General features: G+C 41.2%; 1 long non-coding RNA gene across 1 annotated transcript; it reads left to right on the forward strand.

Moving 5' to 3' along the window:
* Positions 1–11,973: 11,973 nt before the first annotated feature.
* Positions 11,974–14,084, forward strand: LOC307042432. Its single transcript, XR_013809109.1, has 2 exons — positions 11,974–12,629; positions 13,616–14,084. It is a non-coding gene; the product is annotated as an uncharacterized lncRNA (long non-coding RNA).
* The last annotated feature ends 6,913 nt before the right edge of the window (positions 14,085–20,997 follow it).

Here is a 20,997-nt window from a genome sequence, read left to right on the forward strand (position 1 = left end):
ATATAACGTCAGTTTAATATGCTCGTGAAATGCAACAACTTTTCTGTTTCACCGTTAGAATTTCTACTGTCTTGGTGATGCTGACTCATATGACTCAAATGACTCGTATGATCCGGATCTCTTCAATGACTTACATATAAGACTCCAAGTCCATAAAAGGATCCGGATTTGCCATCTCTAGAAGGATATTGAAGGTTTCTCATTTATCTAATTCCCCTCCTCGACTCCTATCCTCGTGTCTTAGTCCCGCCCACAGGAGATGCGAGCGGAGGAGCCGAGAAGGGGAACCGAGGAGAGGAAGCAGCAGGCGGTTAGAGAAATGAGAGCTCATTTTAAAGAGACGTCCATTAATGATGACAGGAGGCACAGCAGCCCTCTGTCTGATGGACAGATGTGTTCATGACGACTTATTTTTACTTTGATTCATTCACAGTGCGGCATAATGACAACAGGCTACAGATGCGGACACACACACACACACACACACACACACACACACAAACACACACACACACACACACACACAGACATATATATATATGTATATATTTATATAAATATATACAATTTCAGAATCAAACAGAGCACTCTCATAATAACGTAACACCATCAGAGACTGGATATATCACCCCCCCCCTCTGGTCGCTACAATGAAGAAAATAAATTACGGGCCAAAAGTTTTTTATTTACAAGTATTAAAAGTAAGCAGAGGACACCAAACCAACTGAGACCTGTCTGTCCGCTGCATCTACGCACTGTACAACACACACACCTACAGTACACACTGTACCACACACACACCTGTACCACACACACCTACAGCTCCTAAAGCAGGGATCACCAACTACATTGGTCCAAGGGCCAAAATGTATCCAATAGACACTATCGCGGGCCAGCGATTTTTATATAGCCCAGAATTTTGAAGTTGTTGACTGAATACATGCTCTGAAAGTAATCAGAATACAGTTACAGTTACGTGTCTTAAAAAAGTAACATATTCAGATTACTTTTAGAATACTTTATTTTTCCATAACAGATGGGTATGTTTTGGTGAACAGGGGACACTTATTTTACTGTTTTAATGGCTTATCAAGAACTCAAACACAACATGTTGGTGTCATTCTGGCAGCTCTCTCATCTGCACCCCGCATAAAAAACATCACCCGGACTGCATTCTTTGTACTGTCTTAAAACCTTTCCTTGGAATATGTTATGAATTGTAAGGTGTCCTTGGGTGCTTTGAAAGGCGCCCCTAAATAGAATGAATTATCATTATTATTTATTATCTGAAACGATGTAATAACTTTTAAAACTTTTTCCAGTCACTTACCCCATGCCTTCAGCAGCAGCAGGCTCATTTCGAAAATAAAGAAATGCTACATAAACGTTATCTTGCACATTTTATCTAACCATCTCCGTTTCTAACTTTCAATATATTCTAAAAGAGATCTCTCTCTCATCTCCGTGCTGGGGGGGGGGGGGCCTCACAGACACGCTGCATCTCTCTCCTGCTCACAGACATGCTGCAGCGCTGTGCAGTGTGCACACAGTTCTGTAGCGATGGCAAAATGAAGCTTTGAATGAAGCGTCGAACCACTTGGACAATAGAGAGGCGAAGTCACGCCCATCTACTTCCGGTCCATGGGACCCCGGAAGCGAAAAATTATACATTGAATTCAATGGAGAGAGAAAACGTATCTTTTGATCCCGTTTGAATTGTGCCACGAACTACACATATGATGTTTGTCAATCTTAAACAATCATTTCCATGTCAAAAAAGTCACATTTTGTCGTAAAACTGTTGAAATATAAGACTATGAAAGATACGCGACTACAAAGACTACAAATCCCAAATCCCATTCTGGGTCGCGTATGTGATGTCACAGGCGATAATGCTCCAAGTGGTTGAGACTCGTAATTAAAGCGAAGAAGAAGATTTCATAACTGATTTATTACCTCCAATAAATATAAGAGATTGCTCCAATAAATTCACTTTTACAAGATGCCTGTGTGCTTTGTACCATGTTGTAATCACAAAAGTGATCATACCACTTGCTCGTTCTATCGCTTCCCGTCTGATGAAAGGACCAGGAGTCGCTGGATCAGACATATCAGGTAATATCATAGGTAATATACATGTTGTGCATGGAACATAGTCAAGTTAGCTACCTAGCTAGTAGCGACGAGTAGCGAGCACGTTGGTTAGCATTACATTACTTAGCCTTATCCTTTTTAGTAGCCTTACCATGAAGTTATTATTTTATTACATGAAGTACACCAAAATGTTCAACAGTAAGAGTAGTCATCATGGTAAGTATTTCGTGAAACATTTGAAGAGTAGCCTACTGCGCCCTCCACCGGGTGCTAAGGAAGCAGTTCAGGGAGAGTCGAAGGAAGGCAGGCAGGCAGGGAGCTTTGCATGACATTCTTCTGGACATGTGTCATTGTGATGACAGTGAGGGTGAGTCAATCTGTTTGTTGGAAAGACAGTAGTTGAGTGATTACTGAGAGAAAATTATTAAAAGAGATAATTATTCAGTGTTTTTACTTTAAAGTGTTGTTACTGACCTTTTTCTCTTTTATTTTCTTTACCTCACCTGTAACTGCTGAGACCCTGAGGAACATGCACACTGACCTGCTCTGGCAACCTGATTTCCACTGTACGTAATAGAATTTGGTTATGGTATATTATTTATATACATCAAAGGCACAATGCACCCCCCAGAGACACACATGTATTGAGTGTGATATTTTGCATAGGTCATGTGAAATCATCTTTACATACTAGAAAACTGTAGGAGCGGCAACTTGTTTTGAAATTGAATTTTTAATATCCGATAATAAAGTTGATCTGTTTTCTTTATTCTTCTCTCTTCCCAGCTCCATCCATCACCGTTCTCTGTTCCTGCAGGTCCTGCTTGCTAATCAATGCTTTATTTTTTTACACAATTACAAATAAAGTCAATGTATTGTATGACAGGAAGTTGTGCTTCATTCTGATTCAATAATAAATTCATTCTGCCTTCAACTGCAAAATGATTGTGGACTGCACCAACATCCATGTAGCTGCCCCCAGTAAGATGAACCAAGCAAAGCTGACACTCAACATACAGCTGTGCTCTTAAGTTGACATGAAGAATTTGTGAAATATTGGTAATTATTTGGAAAAAATGACTGACGATGCAGAAAACTTTTTTTATTTAGGAACAGTGGTCAAGTGAAGCATTTATCACTACATATGTGTCACACTTAAAAGGCCAAAAACACTGGCCAAACACACCTCGTTTACAACTCCCCAGTTGACAGCCATGACTCTGTCTAAATTGTACCCCCCAAGCACCCTCTTCATGAGGGACGCGCATGGAGTGGATGAAAGTCTCGACCTCGGCACAGCACCAAAATTGCTGGCTGTCAACCTGCCCTGCCTGTGTAACTGCCACTGAGGATTTGTCCGCTGTCCTACGGTGGCTGTCTGGAGGGCAGCTTGCTGATCTCTGCTCAGTCGCATTGAGCCCACGACCCCCATGCTCCTTCACCAGCTCCGGCACGTTGAAAATGGCCTGATGTTGAGGCTGCAGCTCTGGCTCAGGTGACACAAGCCATGCCATGCCACGCTGCGCCCCTCAGTGCAGACCTGAACCAGTCTACTTCCTCAGTGGCGATGTCTCTGGCCAGTGGGTTGTATGTCTCCTCTTGCTGTTGGTAGAGTTGATACACCGGCTGGACTACTTTTGAAGTGCCAGGCTTCCTCCACTGGCACTCAACTTCTGTGGAGCTGATCTGCCACATGGCAAATATTGCCAATGCTGCAGCGTGGCTGCATTTGTACATCCCCCGTGCACAACCACAGACAGCGCTCTGCATCGTGCCATCCTCTCCAATGTAGATCTGTACAAATAAAGTAAGTACCATGTTTGTTAACATGCTATAATAGATTGAATGAGCAATACAAGGATGGTCCGGATCTGGGGGTGGGAGGGTTTATTTTTCCATAGTTTTGTCCTGTTGTCTGATTGTTGTTATTGTTTGTTTTTTCTGTATTTTTTGTAATTTGTGTTGTATTGGTTGTGATTGTACATTGTATTTTTTTAAATGTGTATTACATTTTTGAAAAACATTTGATCAAAAAAAAGGATTTGGTCAGGATCTAGACTCAGTGTGTAGTTTATGAATTAATCAATGCTCTCTACATTAGGAAAACACATACCAGTGTACCAGAGGGAGTCACACACAGCTGTGCCTAGATAACCAAACAAATTGACAAGATAACCAAAATCCTTGAATCTACACACAGCAAATAAACTCAAATGACACAACGAGATGTAAAAAGGAGATCACACATATAGTCCATATAAAACTGGCCGCTTCAATCTGAAGAGCAACTAAAACAAAACACGGGAGTGTACCTTGTTCTTGTGAACACTAATGTTATCCATAGCATACACACCCGTATACAGTACACCCGTTCTAGGTTCTGATTGGCTCTCTAGGTTGGCATTCTAGCTTCTGACTGGCTGTCCAGGTTGTCAATCACAGCCGTGGGCATATTATACTAGTCGACTCCTAACATCGCTAAACTTTTTTTCTTGACGGTTTTCTCAGTCAACTAATGCTATTGATAACAGTAACATAAATTAACACAGCCCTGCACACTGCAGTCATTATATGCCGGGTCTGTGGTTCATCATCTTCTTTTTCATTCTCCTCCTTATTGACTGACATTAACGTTAAACATTGCACTTATGTTACTCACCGAAACCTTGTAAAGCCGGTCCCGCATGCTGGCTCTTACAGAACCGACTAACTCCCCTTTCGTGTATGTACAGCTCTCAACATGCCCAGACTTGTAGTGATTTTCACCTCGTTTTATACTTTTATTCTCATTCTGAAAGAATGAGGTGAAATGTGCCAACGTGACGGCCATCTTTGTGTTGGTGACGCGTATTGTGCGGGACCAGAGACATGTAGTTCACTGAGCGGCTTAACACAACAAAATGTGTTACTTCACAGTTTTACGACACATTTTTATTTTTTTTATTTGCAAAATTTTCTTTTAAATTGACAAACATCATATGTGTAGTTCGTGGCACAATTCAAACGGGATCGAAAGATACGTTTTCTCTCTCCATTGAATTCAATGTATTATTTTCCGCTTCCGGGGTCCCATGAGCTCCCCCGGAAAGGGAGGGACTTCGCCTCTCTATTGTGTCGGAAATAGGTTCATTTCTCGAAGCTTCAGTTACAGCGACCTCTCCTGGCGAAGTGCAAGGCTGCAGTGGGTTTAACGCATCTTTGCCTTGAAAAATATTCGATACACACACACACACACACACACACACACACACACACACACACACACACACACACACACACACACACACACACACACACTAAGACTGAATATCATGTTCTATTTGCAATTAAAGATTGATAATAGTGTGTATTGGGTTATTGAGAAGAGACTAGAGAGTGCTTGACATTTTTTTGGGCGGAGAGGGCCTTTTATCAGTTATTAAAGTATTAAAGTTGAAAAGCAATGATTAAAAGTTTAACTATTCCGAGCTTTGAACCAGCTGCGCGGAGGATATTGCCGCATCCTGGCCGCCGGCTCTATCCACTGGACAATCAATTCCTTAGGCCATCGAATAATAATAAAAATAATACATGGGACTTTTATAGCGCTTTTCATGAAACTCAAAGACGCTTTGACAGAGAATTTAAGAAAACACAACAACAAAAAAGACAAAGAAATACAAAAAGAGATAAACAAAACAGAAAAAATACGGGGGGAGCGGGGTGGTCAGTGGTTGAATGCAGTGTTGAACAGGTGGGTTTTGAGTGATGTTTTGAATGCTGTGAGGGAGGAAGAATCTCTGATGGATTGGGGTACTGTGTTCCAGAGGGTGGGTGCAGCAACGGAGAAGGCTCTGTCGCCCCAAGACCTGAGGTTGGTCCGGGTGGGGAGGGACAGGAGGTTGCCAGTGGCAGAGCGGAGGGAGCGAGTGGGAGTGTGTCTGTGGAGGAGGTCAGTCAGGTAGGATGGGGCCAGGTTATGGAGGGCTTTGTACGTCATCAGGAGGATCTTGTACTGAATTCTCTGGGGGATGGGGAGCCAGTGGAGCTTGATGAGGACGGGTGTAATGTGTTCACGGATTCGGGTGTGGGTGAGTAGACGGGCGGCGGAGTTCTGGATATATTGAAGTTTGTTTGAAGGATTTTTGCAGGTGAACCATAGAGGAGGCTATTGCAATAGTCCAGACGGGAGGTGATGAAGGCGTGGATGAGGGTTTCGGCAGCAGTGGGAGAGAGGGATGGACGTAGACGGGCGATGTTTTTGAGGTGGAAGAAGACTGTCTTTGTGATCTGTTTGATGTATCTGTTGTAGGAGAGGGTTTGGTCAAATATGATGCCTAGGTTCCGGATGTGAGGGGAGGTTTGAACTGGGAAGCCGTCTATGTTGAGGGTGAAGTTATGGATAGGTGTGGTGAGCTTCTTTTGTCCAATGATTATTATTTCAGATTTATCGCAGTTGAGTTTCAGGAAGTTATATATATAACTTATATATCGAAGTGTTTTTATACTACTCATTGTCTTTTTGTTCACAACTTCTCCACATTTCGAAGTGTTTCACGAGCCAGAACGACCTATTTTTCTTCCTGGCTTGCTCTATAATGATCCAATTCAAATGCAATGCCAACAACAACAACTCAACAGCAACAATGCAAACTACGACAACAACCCACACATTGCGCATTGTTTAGAGCGGTTATAAAGTGTTGAAGCGCTCAAATTTGAAACTATTTCAACCTGTCACCTGTCAGAATAGAGACGAGGCAGTGCATTGAATCACCTGATTGGACGGTGAACCAGTGAGTTGATTCATTCAGGAAATGAAGCAGTTGCTGCTTCGGACGTCACATGTCACGTGATTTGAAGCAAGCTTCGAAGCACTGCTTCTATGGAATAGGAAGTCCAGGGTTGAAGCTCCGTTTGAAGCTTCAGTGTCAAACTGCCATCACTACATTTCTGCCGGTAATGAATATTAAATTTTGTGAGGAATCTTTTCCACCAATATTTCCAATAAGTATTCCAAAATGTATTCACTTCAGGTTTACGAAAGTAACTGTTATCAGGTTACTCGTTTTTCAAATTTAACGCCACCTGAAAGGTTAGCATACTTGATTTTTGTATTCTGATTACGTAACGCCGTTACATGTATTCCGTTACAACCCAACCCTGCTTCTAGGCTACTGTCCCGCAGCTCCTGCCTCTCTGTTGGACTCTGTCACAGCGGGGCGATTGCTGTGGTGCGGAGCGCATTAATCAGATTTTTCACAACGAAGGATCACTTCTTCTTCAAGGAAGGGAAGGTTTCCCCGTACGCAGTCTACTGTCCCGCAACTGCTGCCTCTCTGTTGGACTCCGGTACTGCACCTTAATCACGAGACGTTGTAAAAGAAAATGAGTGGGGGGCGAACGCAGTAACCACTCCGCCAATGCACTGTCACCACCGTCGTGCGGGCCGGATGAGAATGTCTGGCGGGCCGGATGTGGCCCGCGGGCCGCCAGTTGGTGGTCACTGTCCTAAAGCATAATCAGGCTACAGCCCAGTAGCTGTGGGTGGGGTGGGCCCGCCCTTACGAAAGAACACTATAGTATTACTATTAAGAATTACTATAGAAATACCACAAAAACTGCTATAGTATTTCTATGGTGTTTTGGGACACACTATAGAGAATTACTTTTGTAATACTATAGAGTTGGCTATGGTGATCTTATAGTTAGTTACAGTTATACTATAGTGTTTCCTGTAGTATTTCTATGGTTTTTCGGCCACTATACGAAATTACTATAGCTATACTATTGAGTTTTATGTAGTATCACTATAGTGCTTTCTATATGATTTCTATGGTTTTTTGGAACACACTACAGAAAATTACTATAGTAATACTATAGAATTGGCTATGGTGATCTTATAGTGAATCTATAGTTAATTAGCTTTAATAATGATGTATTCATCCCTATAGTAAGTATGGTATCAACAAATACAAGTTAGCAAGCAGAGCAGTTTCAATTTGAAAGATAGGGACTTTATTAACAAAATAAAATACATTGTTCACAGAATATGAATACGAATAACTTAAATGTAAAAAAATTACAAGAACAATTTCAGGCCTGAAACAGAAATGGTTGGGCAATGAAATTAAGGGGAAAAAGTGTCCCAACCCCTATATACAGTATAAACACATTTCACATTCATATACTTACAACCCATGCCTCTCTACCAATTCAGAGATGCAAACTCTGACAAGCTTGAGGCTGGTCTTCTCGGTAAGAATGCCATTTTGCAGTTCATCAAATACTTCTGGAATTTTCTTCTTAAATAGATCAGTTAGGCCGTTCAGAAGAACTGGTTCTTGGCTGAACAAAACAATAACAGCAAGCACAGCACAAAGTAAAGTTCTGGCCTGTGTGATTTTTTGAAACACAATTTAACACGCCTGGTACATGTATACCTGAGTTTGACAGACTTCTCTTAGTAGAGGCTGAAGATCCGGTGCTTCAGAAAAGTGCACTTGGAATCTGTCAAAGTTACTGATTCTCACTTCTATCAACATCTATAAACTCTTTGAAGTCTGTGTTGTATTTTAAAATCCTATCAAGGACAAATCCAAATTCACCTGTTACTTCCAGGAGATGGTTTGTGCTTTGGACACTGTAGATTTTTCTTTTAATTTACTTTTTGCTAGGACTTTAACAGATTCCTGCAGCTCATTCCAACTTCCTGTAATTATAAGAAAAAGACAAATTCCTCCTGATGTTGACTAATCATATTATGCCAGACTAAATTAAATGCCATCATCTATCATCTTCTAGTTAAACCCATTAATACACACCTTATATAAATTATAAGCAGTATGGTAATTTTAAGTTAATTAACTTCACCCATAAAGACAACTTCTAGAGAAGCACAGGGGAGATTCTGCTCAGTCTCCAGTGGCGTTTTCTCCTGGAGGCTGGTTATTTCTTTATATTTTTTATTTGTATTAAAAAACATCTCTCCGCTGTTGTCAGTGAGTATTTTACAAAGACTGAAACAGCGCCCCTCTAAATTAATGTGTGGTGAAACACAGTATTGCACGCTACACTCACTCTATACCAGGGGTTCCCAAACCTTTTCTGTCAGGGCCTCCCCTCTGGAGAAAAAAATAAGTCGGCCCCCCCCAACACAAATAGTCAGGCTCAGTGGCGGCGCCAGATATTTATTTTGGGGTGGTGCGGGGTAGCTTGACATTTCATAGAGGGTGCTCAAACATTTAGGGTTTCCCATTAATGTACCAGGCGCTACATTGGAAATTTCTACTGCAACAATCCCCACGCAAATACACATTGTGACAGTTACAATGAAGGCTCGATAATCAGCTCACGGCATATAGGTGTAAGCAGGGGTAAAGTGCTATTTTTTATAGGTGGTGTGTGGACCTCATATAGGGGGGTCCGGGGGCAAGCTCCCCCGGGAAGATTTATTTTTAAATATTGAAGTTAAAAGCATCAATCTGGTGCACTTTGAGAGCAATGTGAAGAGATCTATGGATACATCTGTCAACACCCATATGAAATACAACGGTAAACAGATTGACTTTTTCTCTCTGGATATTTTACAAATCACCCTTTTAATAGTATTTCATACCTGTTTTTCATTTATTCTCTTATTTTTTTATAACTATAATGATCATATAAACGTGTGCCTCGGAAATAATTGTTTACATTAATGGTGACCAAACCGTTTGAGATCCACTGAGATAACTTAGACTGACAGGAGAGGACTCTCCTCCACTTTGTTGTTGAAAAAACTCTTTATATCCGTTAGCGTAGCTCGCTAGCACCAGAAGCTAACAACTACGATCTCCGGTACCGGTGCGCTCTCTCTATCTCTCTCGCTCGTGCATGCACACAAAATGGCTCGTTCCACACACATAGAGAGCTTTAATTAAACACAGAGACCCAGACGTAATAGTACTGTATCATATTATTTTCGAATCAATAATTTTACAAATTATGATTTTTTATTTTTAAATAACCATTTTTCCTCCTGGTCTCTCGCGCCCCCCCCTGTCATGCCTCTGCACCCCCCAGGGGGGGGCCTTCCCTTCCAACGATTTGATTGGTCGGAAGGAAAGCCTGCCGGCCCTTCCCTTCCGACCAATCAAATGGGGAAGGCCGAACTGTCGTGCGTGACGCTGCGTCTCACATACACAGTTGCCTTAGCGACAAGAGGCAGACATGAAATCTCCCTTCTACACAATATAATATTTGCAAGTATAGAGTAGTGGCTGATGTTTTAGTCAGAAACAGGTAAACTGTAGTGTACACGTACTACTAATAAATAACTTTAGTGCGAGTAAGTTACGTATTTGCACTGTAAGAGACTGTATATCAACGCAGCCTCACTCGCACTTTCTCGCCACATCTGGCCGAACAATGAAACCTAGCCAAAGTAGCTAGATAGCATTAAACATATAGCTGCTAATGCTATCAATATAATGCCGATTGAAGAATGATCACAGAAAAGAGTGTAAGCTACATTGAGTTAAGATAAAATAAATATAATAAAAAAGAAGAAGAACGGCCTAAAGGAAAATAACTGTCATCCAGGCAGCTAAACTCAAAAAATAGTTAGCTGTTCGACATTGGCAAAACATATTTATTTAAGTTTAAAAATATGTATTTAGACCCCTAGCTTGCTCACATTATGACAATATATCTGCTCACTTTGTTAAAAACGTTTTGTTTCTGTATAACTTACCTCGAGTTAGACTCTCCTCCGCTGACATCCATCCTCCACAGCAGCCAGAGGTGAAATGGCAGTTGGGACATTTGATTGACAGTTGGACAGTTGAAAAATGATACATTTGAAATAACTAAACCGTGATTGGGCAGGACAGTGCCCAATGTTAGTGCCCAATGTTAGCCCAATGTTAGCCCAGTGTTAGTCAACACTAATGTGTTGACTATGTGCATTTTTATTTTTTCTATGTACACACATGTGTGTAAAATAGTTCAGAAATGACACTGAATGTGTTGAATTGCCTTTGACACAGCAGTGTGTTAAAAAAAAATGACACATTAATTCTAGGAGTGTAATACTTTTACAAACACTATGGTAATAATATGCATTCATTATGACAATATCATACTATTATAGGAGTGTTCTATAGTGTGTTCAAAAAACAACTACAGAAACACTAAATATTATACTACAGTAGTACTATTTAAAATAATATAGTCTTAATACAGAAACACCAAAAAAAACACTATGGTAATACTTTTACAAACACTATATAATAATATGCATATATGACAATATCATGCTATTACTATAGGAGTGGTCTACAGTGTGTTCAAAAAACAACTACAGAAAAACTATATATTATACTATAGTTATACTATTTAAAATAATATAGGAATACTACAAAGATCTAGATACATAGTATCACAATTGAAATATTATAGGGCTACTATAGCTAGTAAAATGGCACTACAGAAAAGACTATAGTAATACGATAGCTGGTGAAAAATACTATAGAACTCTACAAACTTACTATAGGATACTATACAACTCTTATAGTATACTATACTAATACTATAGTTAATTTTCATAAGGGCGGGTGGGCCTGGGCCCACCCACATGCACGTCTGGCCCACCCACAGCCAATCAGCGCTTCATAGCGCAGAGCCGGGAAGCCCAGAAGGAAGTGCCACAAACTGCAGTTCATCTAGTGGCCGACCAGGGAAGGATGCAGAAAGGAGCAATTCCCATAGACCCCCATGTTAAAATGCTCAACTTTACAGCAGAAATAAACATGTTTCTAGCCTGGATCCAATAAAACTTATTCTGGATATAGTTAGATTCCACCTTCATGACAACGGAACAGGGAGTTCATTTTTTTACCGTGAGTTTTTATAGTAAGTAAAGTAACTTTTGCCGTGAGTGAATGAAAGTATTATTTCTTCTTGAAGTTTGCAGTTTAGGGTGTACACATTTGCTGAATATGAAAACACTCAGTGTGTGCCTATGTGCGACTGTCAAGGATAAACAACTTGTGGCCGCCGATATATATATAGACCCTTTTTGTGTTTGTATACAATGATGACGTAGAACGTATGCGCGCGCATGGTGCAAACAGAAGGATGGCAGAGATAAACAGCTTGTCAAGCTAAGCAAGGGGATTATCAACTAAAGATCGTGAATGTTATCTTAACAAGTTGACTTTGACAAATGGTGTCCGACTTCCAGATCCGTGTTCTATTGATGAGTGGCTTGAAGACGTTAGCAAGTGGCCGAATATACAGTGGCCAGATATATATACCTATTTAATTGAGAAACCGAGTGTGTACACCAGAGAGAAATTACGAGCCTATAAATCAGTGGATGCTTACGAATACGTTGTCTGTGGTCATGTACAGAACGTCAAATACCATGACATAGACTCAGAGTTTTGTATTTTGGGATCAGAAATTCTCCCTAGTCAAAGACAAGGACACAAGACAACGATGTATGAGGCTTGGGTCATAATCAACCAACGAGAAAACTACGTCCTCACAGCGAATTGCACCTGTATGGCGGGGTAAGTAGCCTATTATTTGGTGTTGTGGGCTTGTAGGTAACAGTTCAGGGGTGTGTTACTGTCCTTTCAGCTGGCTATTACTCTCCTTTCCATATCAAAAATCGTATGCCTTGCCCTGTAACTTTCTCATCATAACCAGGGTTTGAAACTAACATTTTCATGAACAACACATCGACAACAGGGTTCAAAATGTCAGCAGCCAATATCATTCAGTTACATTCAAAACCTGATTAAGCTTAGGATACTCACATGTCTAGTAAGTTAGATGTTTACCTACTTCATAGCCAGAGCTGAGATTTGTCTGAGAGCAAATGTTACTTTCAAGCCCAGTATGTTTATTATGATTTTGTGAAATTTCAGGCTTGGGTCATGCTGCAGCCATGCAGCTGCAATATTATTCAAAGTTGAGCTCTATGTTAGGATGGGAAGGACAGAGAAAGCAGCGGTTACTTCTGGAGTGTGCATGTGGAAAGACACCAGCAGGAAAGAAGTCAGACCAGCTCCATTGAGGGAAATCAGCTTCCACAAACCAAAGAGGCTTGGCAGGCAACTTCCAGCAGCTTCAACATCTGCTAGGAAGAATAGTATCACACCCAGAGGCATGTAATAGTTGACAGAGCCTAGATAAGTTTCCTTTTGCAATAGTGCATTTAATTAATTCTCAGGATTTCTCCTCAGTGTCTTGACACCATAATGTAGCCTGAGAAAGGTGTTACTTGGTGATGCAGAGATGAAAAGGCCTACAGACCAACGTGGCATCATGACTTTTTGTAAACATACACGCTCAGTTTGAATAGTTTCAGTATCATTTGTTATGTTAGTTTGAATATGTCTGTCCTTTTGTCTTCAGATTACTGATTCTAGAAATTTGATTGTTTGTTATCTACAGCTTAACTGGTCTGGTTTTAGAATAATTCAGTCATTATTCTTAAAATGTGAACATTATGCAGCACACTAATTGTGTCTTTTTGTTGCTCTATTATCAGTGTTGACAGATGATGACATCCGGGAACTGCGGGATGTGAACCCAGGTGCTGCAGTGCTGACGAGCCTGGAAAACAGTGACACGGATATGGCCAGATATGCTGTTAGATGTCGGTTATGGATTGTCTTTCCCTGGTTGTTAAAGTTGCATTACAGTTGAAACAATGAATTCATCATCAGCCTTTTCTTTACATTTGATGTTGTTATTGAAAGCTGTGTCTAGATGCACTTCAGTGCAACAAGATATTTTAAGTTTTATTCTGTAATGCTATATATGTATCCATAGAGATAATTCGCGACCTAAAATGATTATTTACTGTTTACAACATACAGAACCAGTTTGATTCTAATATATTGTACATACTCCTACTTTTTATGTTGTTAATGTTTAGTGGCACTTTAATGGCACCTGAATGGAATGAAACTCTGTTAGTAACAACATTACAAATAAATGTGATACTGCACTCTGAATTGTTGAGATAATCTGGGGGGGAAAGGACCATTAGACACACCAGTTGCAGCCAATGTGGGGAGGTTTATTAAAATGCATTCAGTTTTAAGTACAGTAGGCCTATATACATGTTTTACAAATGTAAAATCAATTTATAAGTCATACGTGGTTATGTGTAACTCATTTGGGAACAACACTCTTACAGAGGTTTGTGAGGGCACCACATACAATAACAACATCATCTAGTATGTCAACCTGCGACAAAGGAATAACTGTTTGTAAAATCTTAAAGTTTTTCCACCGACCAATAACTCGCTCTACATGGATCCTCACACGAGAAAGTTGTCTAGATGTGTCCACTTCCTGTGCAGAAAGCTGCTTCTTTCCTTTTGTGAAATGAGGGATACGAAGGGTTGCACCATAGGCCGCAAGCTCATCTCTGATGAGAAATCCTCTGTCTGCTAAAACCTCATCCCTAGGCTCCAAAAGTTTGAGGAAACCTGACTCCTTAGTGATCTGCTTGTCTGAAACCCGTCCACCCCACCCAGGAGACAGAAAGGAAATTGCACCAGCTGGAGTGATGCCGATCAAATATTTAATGGTGTTGTTGTGTTTATAGTTTGACCATGTCTGGGCCCTGGAAGTCAGATTACTGGGTCTAGCTATGAACATTTCTGTGCAATCTATTATGCACCGGCATCTTCTAAAGTTGCGCTTGAATATTTTTGGCATATTTTTAAGTACTGCACCCTTACTTGGCCATTTAATGAGTGGCTTGAGGACCAAGGCCATAGCAGGGACCCAGCTCCGCAAAATATTTGATAAGGTGGTTTTTGATACCTGAAATCTATAAGCCAAGTCAGTATTACATAGGCCCAACCTTAATTTCATCAATATAATCAATAGGTGGTCCTCTACTGTAAGTTTGTTGTGAATTCTTTCTACGCTGCCCATCATTTTTGTAATCAGCCACTCAAAGACCACAGAGGTCAGTCCTGTGAGAAAAATCAATTGTCCAATGTTGCACTTAACAGTGGTGTAGGAGAATGTAGATTTTTGCAGCTCCTCTTTCAGCTTTACATTTTCTGCTCGTAGTGTGTCAAACTCCTGTCGCAGGTTGACATATTCCTCCTGAAGTTGACTGTATCTCAGGTTCAGATCATCGTACTCTCTCTTTGGAACTGGGATATCCTCTTCAGCTTTAATATAGAAAAGTGCAAAATTAGCATGTGCTGCAACCAATGCAAACAAGTTCACAATTCAGGGGTTCTCACACATTTTTACCAATGAATTTTCAAAACCTTTCCATGACAGAAGAGAAGATACTTTATCGATCCCAGGGGGAGATTTTTCCTCTGCATTTGACCCATCCAGGGGCCAGTGTACACGTCACACACAGACATACATAGCAATTGGAGCAGTGGGCCTGGCAGGAGCACACACACACTAGGAGCACACTGACTCTTTCAGTGAGGGTGGGAACCCTGACAATCAATCAGTTAATTGTAAGATGATATATTCATATATTCATAAATATATTCATACCAGGACAATGATCCATGCTGCATTCTTGTTCTGGATCCATGCTGCATTCTTGTTCTGGAGTTTCAGAAGTAACACGTTGATTTGCTGCAGTGTCAGTTCTCCTCCTTTTCCTATGGTACCTACAGTAACAGCAGAAATTCATAGTTAGACTAATCCATATCTCAAAACAGCAGCTGTAGGCACCAAAGCTTATGCAAGAGAGGTAAACAAAACAAAAAACGACTGAGAGGATGTCAACTCTAATCTTACCTGTCCATCTTTGAATTTGGGTTCTGGCTTTGTTTTGTGTACATGAACACAGACGGCACAAAATCAGGACTACTAGAGTCCAATGATGCCTCGCCTGCAAAAATAAAACACAAACACGTTTGTTTAGCCTAGCAAGCTACTAGGCAAATCTAACGCCAGCTTATCAAACTTTAGCTGCATTTGATTATTATTCTACATCATACAGACAATCACTAATGTAAACAAGGCTCTCCCGTAAAATCAAAGAGTAGGCTAGATAACCTCATTACCTGATATAAAGTGGGCGCTGCAGACGCGAGCATTTTTGATTATGTCCTCATTCCAGTCCACACGTTTAATCGCCTGCAGCCACAGACGCCGCCGGTTGCTCTGAAATGGTCGTGGTCCTCTCGGAATCCTATAAAACTTTAGTCCGCCGGTGGAATAGCGATTCGTACAACCGTATACGCAACAACCAGACATGTTGATGCTGGGTACAGTTTGTAAATGCTTGCTAACCAGTTGCTACCTCGTCTTTGTCATTCAGAACTGCTTGAAGACAACACCACTTCCGTTGCCCACATGCGCGCGCAACTTTTTGATGACGTCGGCTGTAAAAGGGTCTATATGTCATATGTATTATTGCTACACAAACATTACATAACAGTTGTAGTGTCGCCAACTCCGTTTCTAATATGCAAAAAGACAGCAACATGCGTCTTTTAGATCTTAGACGAGAGATCTCTCTCCCCCGTCTGTGTGCGAGGGGGCAGGGCAGTTTACACACACCCTCTGCTACATGCATGCAACACACACACACACACACACACACACACACACACACACACACACACACACACACACACACACACACACACACACACACACACACACACACACACACACACACACACACACACACACACACACACACACACACACACACACACACACACACGGAGGAGATGGCGGAGAGAACGCGCTCCGAGGTGTGGTTAAACTATAGCCGTGTCGATGTGGACAATGCTCATTACCAAAAGTGCAATAAGAGTTTAGCATGTAAGGGCGGTAACACAAGCAATTTGTCTAAACATTTAGCAAAAGTGCACCACATTCAGACGGAGGAATTCACCGGGTTCCACTGTCTTTCTAGTAGCTCTGCCTTTAGAATTTCCCTGAGTGATACAAGAGACGTTTCAAGCTGGCCAGCAATTAATAAGGTCTGCAGCAACAAGTGCATCTATCAAAGCAATCGATATTTAAACTCACAGGTTCAGCAGACAATATGAAAATACCAATTGTAACCACCAATACGTAAATGCTAAGGATCATATGTTCCCAACAAGGAAAATGCCACTCACTCCCAGGCTTTCTTGGCAGTGTGCCTTCGGCCTTTGAAAAGTTCGTCATTCTCGACCCTCACTTTAATAAGGGTCAGTGTTTCCTCCTCTGTCCCTGTGAAAAGACAAAGTAAAAAGGTGTAGCTTAAAACTGTTGGAAGATTTACCGACTCTGTAATGAGCAATTGATTCTAGTGTATAACAACATATCAAATGATAGTGCTGAGTGCTAAACAAAGTTTTTGTTGATTTAATACTCTTAAAAATAAATAAACATTTGCCCTTCTAAACATCATAGCATGCTGTAGCAGGATTGGGTGTAGTTAAAATGTGGATACAAACATAAAGAATATCAGGTGAAATGTCAATAAGGAATGCGGTTAGAAGGCTCTAACTGCATACAGACGGGCGGAGTTTGATCGCGCATTTCACTTCTTAAATAACTAATGCAACTTATCATTGTCAACACTTAGATATGTGCTTTGCTCCCGCCATGTTTATTAAATGAATCCAGCGGTGTGTCACGCCTCTTTTATACTCCACCGTTCCCGGAAATGCATCCACGGAGAAGCCGTGGAGGAACCATCAGTGGCCGTTTCTCAATCACGAGGAAACTGGCTTCCAAGCCAAGCAATTGAGAAATGGCCAGTGTCCCCTCGGTTAGAGCTCCTCCAGAGAGCCTCCTCGACGCTCTGTCCTCGATGTGCATTTAGAGAAATTAGATGTCCTTCAAAATGGCGCGCTGAAATGTATTTCCGGGTCACTACCGGAGGACCGAGGAGTCGAGGAGTCGAGGGTTGCGTTCCGATAATCCAAAAATCAGCTCCTAAAATCTAACCCTATCTCCTATTCCTTGACCTCTGAGTGAAACGTCACAGGGTTAAGGGATAGTGGATAGGGGAATTCAAAAGGACTTAGGAGAAGAGACTGCTGTACTTTAGAGAATCCGGCCGTTTCTCAATCGCGAGGATGCTTGCTTGGTAGCACATGTCTTCCAAGTCACTTCCTTCAGAAGCTAGGCAAGAATCCTTCCTTGGCATTCGGAAAACGAAGGCCGTTTCTCAATCACGAGGATACTGTAGTCGCATACTTCCAAGTCACTTCCTTCAGAAACGAAGCAAGTATACTTCCAAGCCACGGCTTCGGAAAACAAAGAAGAATGGAACAGGCTAACAAGTGTGCCACTCTCTCTAACGGTTTCAACCTAAACTGTACCGAAAATAAATACCTCACGATGTCTGTCTAATTATGAAGTTGCTTTACTTTCACGGAACACATTTTTGGTGATAACAAATGCAACAAAGTAACATATTTACCAACACATGTTCTACGCCACTACATACTTACATTTAAATGTGTGCTGCGCTGCGTCGGTTCAGCCATTCGCCGCAAGGGTTTTTGAAATTGGTCCGTGCGCAAAGCATTGTGGGGATTTGAAGGACGCGAAGTCTACCTATGTGCAGCCTCGAAATTACCCCCAAGCCAAGGACGCGGCCTTGGTGGAATTCCAAGTATGCTGGAGATTGGAACAGTCCTTCGGCGGCACTCGGTGACGTAGTATCCTTGAAATATTGGCTTGGAAGCCAGCTTCCTCGAGATTGAGAAACGGCCTCTGACTGCACTTTCACTATCCGACGTGTTTATGATGCGCCAGCGGACGTCATTGTGTGCGTCTGCTGCTGTGTTGAAACTATGGAAACTACAGTGCTCTGTACAACGGACTATGGATGTTTAATAAGAACGATAGACTACTGTAAACTCAGAGACTCTGCACCGTGCTCTGATGCTGTTGTTTTATGCTTTATGAATGTGGATAACAGAGAAACATATTCTTCATGACCAAAGTTGTAATTGAAATAAAAAAGGAAAGTGACATTTATGCTTGTCACCCTCTCCCTCCGGTCCACATTAATACAAGCGATCCCAATACGTATGATTGTATGAAAATATCTTAAAATCAATACAAACGTATTTATTATAAACGTTAGTCCTTAACACCTATCACTGTGTATGTCACCATTCAAACATCTTTTAAAAGTTGAACAAACCCCACACAGCTCAGTGAAATGTTGACTTTATTTGACAATTTCAGAGAGTGAAACAGCTGAAGTCTGACTTTCCCTTCATTTAAACAGGTTGTCAAATACACATGCAGAATAATTATAATGCAACAACCTTCTGAGGATGGAGGGAGTACATAAGACAAATAATATCACCATAACAATAACTTTATTTGTAAAGCTCTACACTTCTCAAAGATAAGTAACTAAGTAGTTTTAATAGATATAAAAAAACAATTAAATAGAATCAAAAGTACCATGATTCAAAGAATCATGAAAATGTCTCACACCTCAGGCACACACAGTGTGATGACACTAGTGTGTGTGCAGAGAGCAGTATTCCTACAATAGGGGGATTATTAGCTGACATTGCCACCTCATCAAAACCTGAACCATCCTGAAAAGAGATAACGGAATGAAAAACATCAGCATATTACGATTATATAATCCACATACACTCAACATTCTCATTCAGTTCCTTTTACTGTTGATAATCCCTTATATCTGCTTAAGTGAAGCAACATTAGCCTTTCTCACAGCTATCTACATCCAAGGCATGAGTCGCAGCTGGAGGCTGCATGACAGACTGTGCACATTATTTAAGGATACCCTTTGTGTCAAAACATAGGAAAGATTGAAGTAAGAATTAATTCATATGAATAGCTAAATCATGCCCTCAGTATAATTTATCCTCTCCATGGCTCACAAATATGTCACACAGTCATGTTTCTCTCAGAGCTGCATCCCTTCTTAAGATACAGCATCCTGATGAATGTATAACATTTCCAGAATCTACAAACAGGGGTATGCTGAGGGCCAGTGGGGGCCACGTGCAGCAGGGAGAGCCTCAGGGACAGAGTCAGGGCCAAGCAGCTGTTCGGCCCTCAGGCTGCCGATAACTGTCCAGGGCTCAGCTTTGTGGAGAAAGCTTCTTTGAACCTTCCACCTGTCATATTCTGTAACACTGCTGGGTCTGAACGGTGCCCCCGCAATACTTTAATCTGTGATTACAGTCTTTCCAAATCTGTGGTCTGAGGCTGTGCATGTTAAAATAGCATCAATCCATAACTTCTGTAATACTATATACTATAATATATATATGTAGTATTACAGAAGTTATGCGCTGGTAAGGTCTCTGACTCCACTGCGAACAATGTGTCCCTTTACCTTTAGCTCCCTCAGCTGTATGCAGTCTGATTTACAGGGTGCCGTTACATTAGACAAGATGACACAAACAAAGAATTTAATACATTAACGCAGGGGGGTCAAACTCAAATACACAGTGGGCCAAAATAAAAAAATGGGTACTAGTCGAGGGCCGGACTGGTTCAATGTTTATTGCAGAACGTATTGAAATGAACTTATTGCACATATTAAACCTGGAACTAACCAAGCTTAAAGATCAGCAGAGCTGCATGCACTGAGTGTGTGTGTGAGGAAGTCCGTGGATTGGTCATTTTGGACCAATCAGCGGGGGCTTAACGTAACGGCTCTGCGGATTCGTCCATTTGGTTCCGGGTAACGCATGACATCATGAGTTACCCGGAAGAATCAATGGACAGTGAGTATCTCTAACGAGGCGTTTTGGGGAGGTATTTTCTGTGTTAGAGTTTTACTCGCTACAGGGTGTACTTTGAGGGTTTTGACTCTGCAGACCGTTTACATGCATAACAACCTTCTTAACACACAAGGGGATGGGTAATAACCAGAAAATCATGACATGGGACCTTTAAATGATTGCCTATAAAAACAACATTAAA

Source organism: Notothenia rossii (genome assembly GCF_949606895.1).
Source record: "Notothenia rossii genome assembly, chromosome: 6".
In the NCBI taxonomy this organism is placed as follows: Eukaryota; Metazoa; Chordata; class Actinopteri; order Perciformes; family Nototheniidae; genus Notothenia; species Notothenia rossii.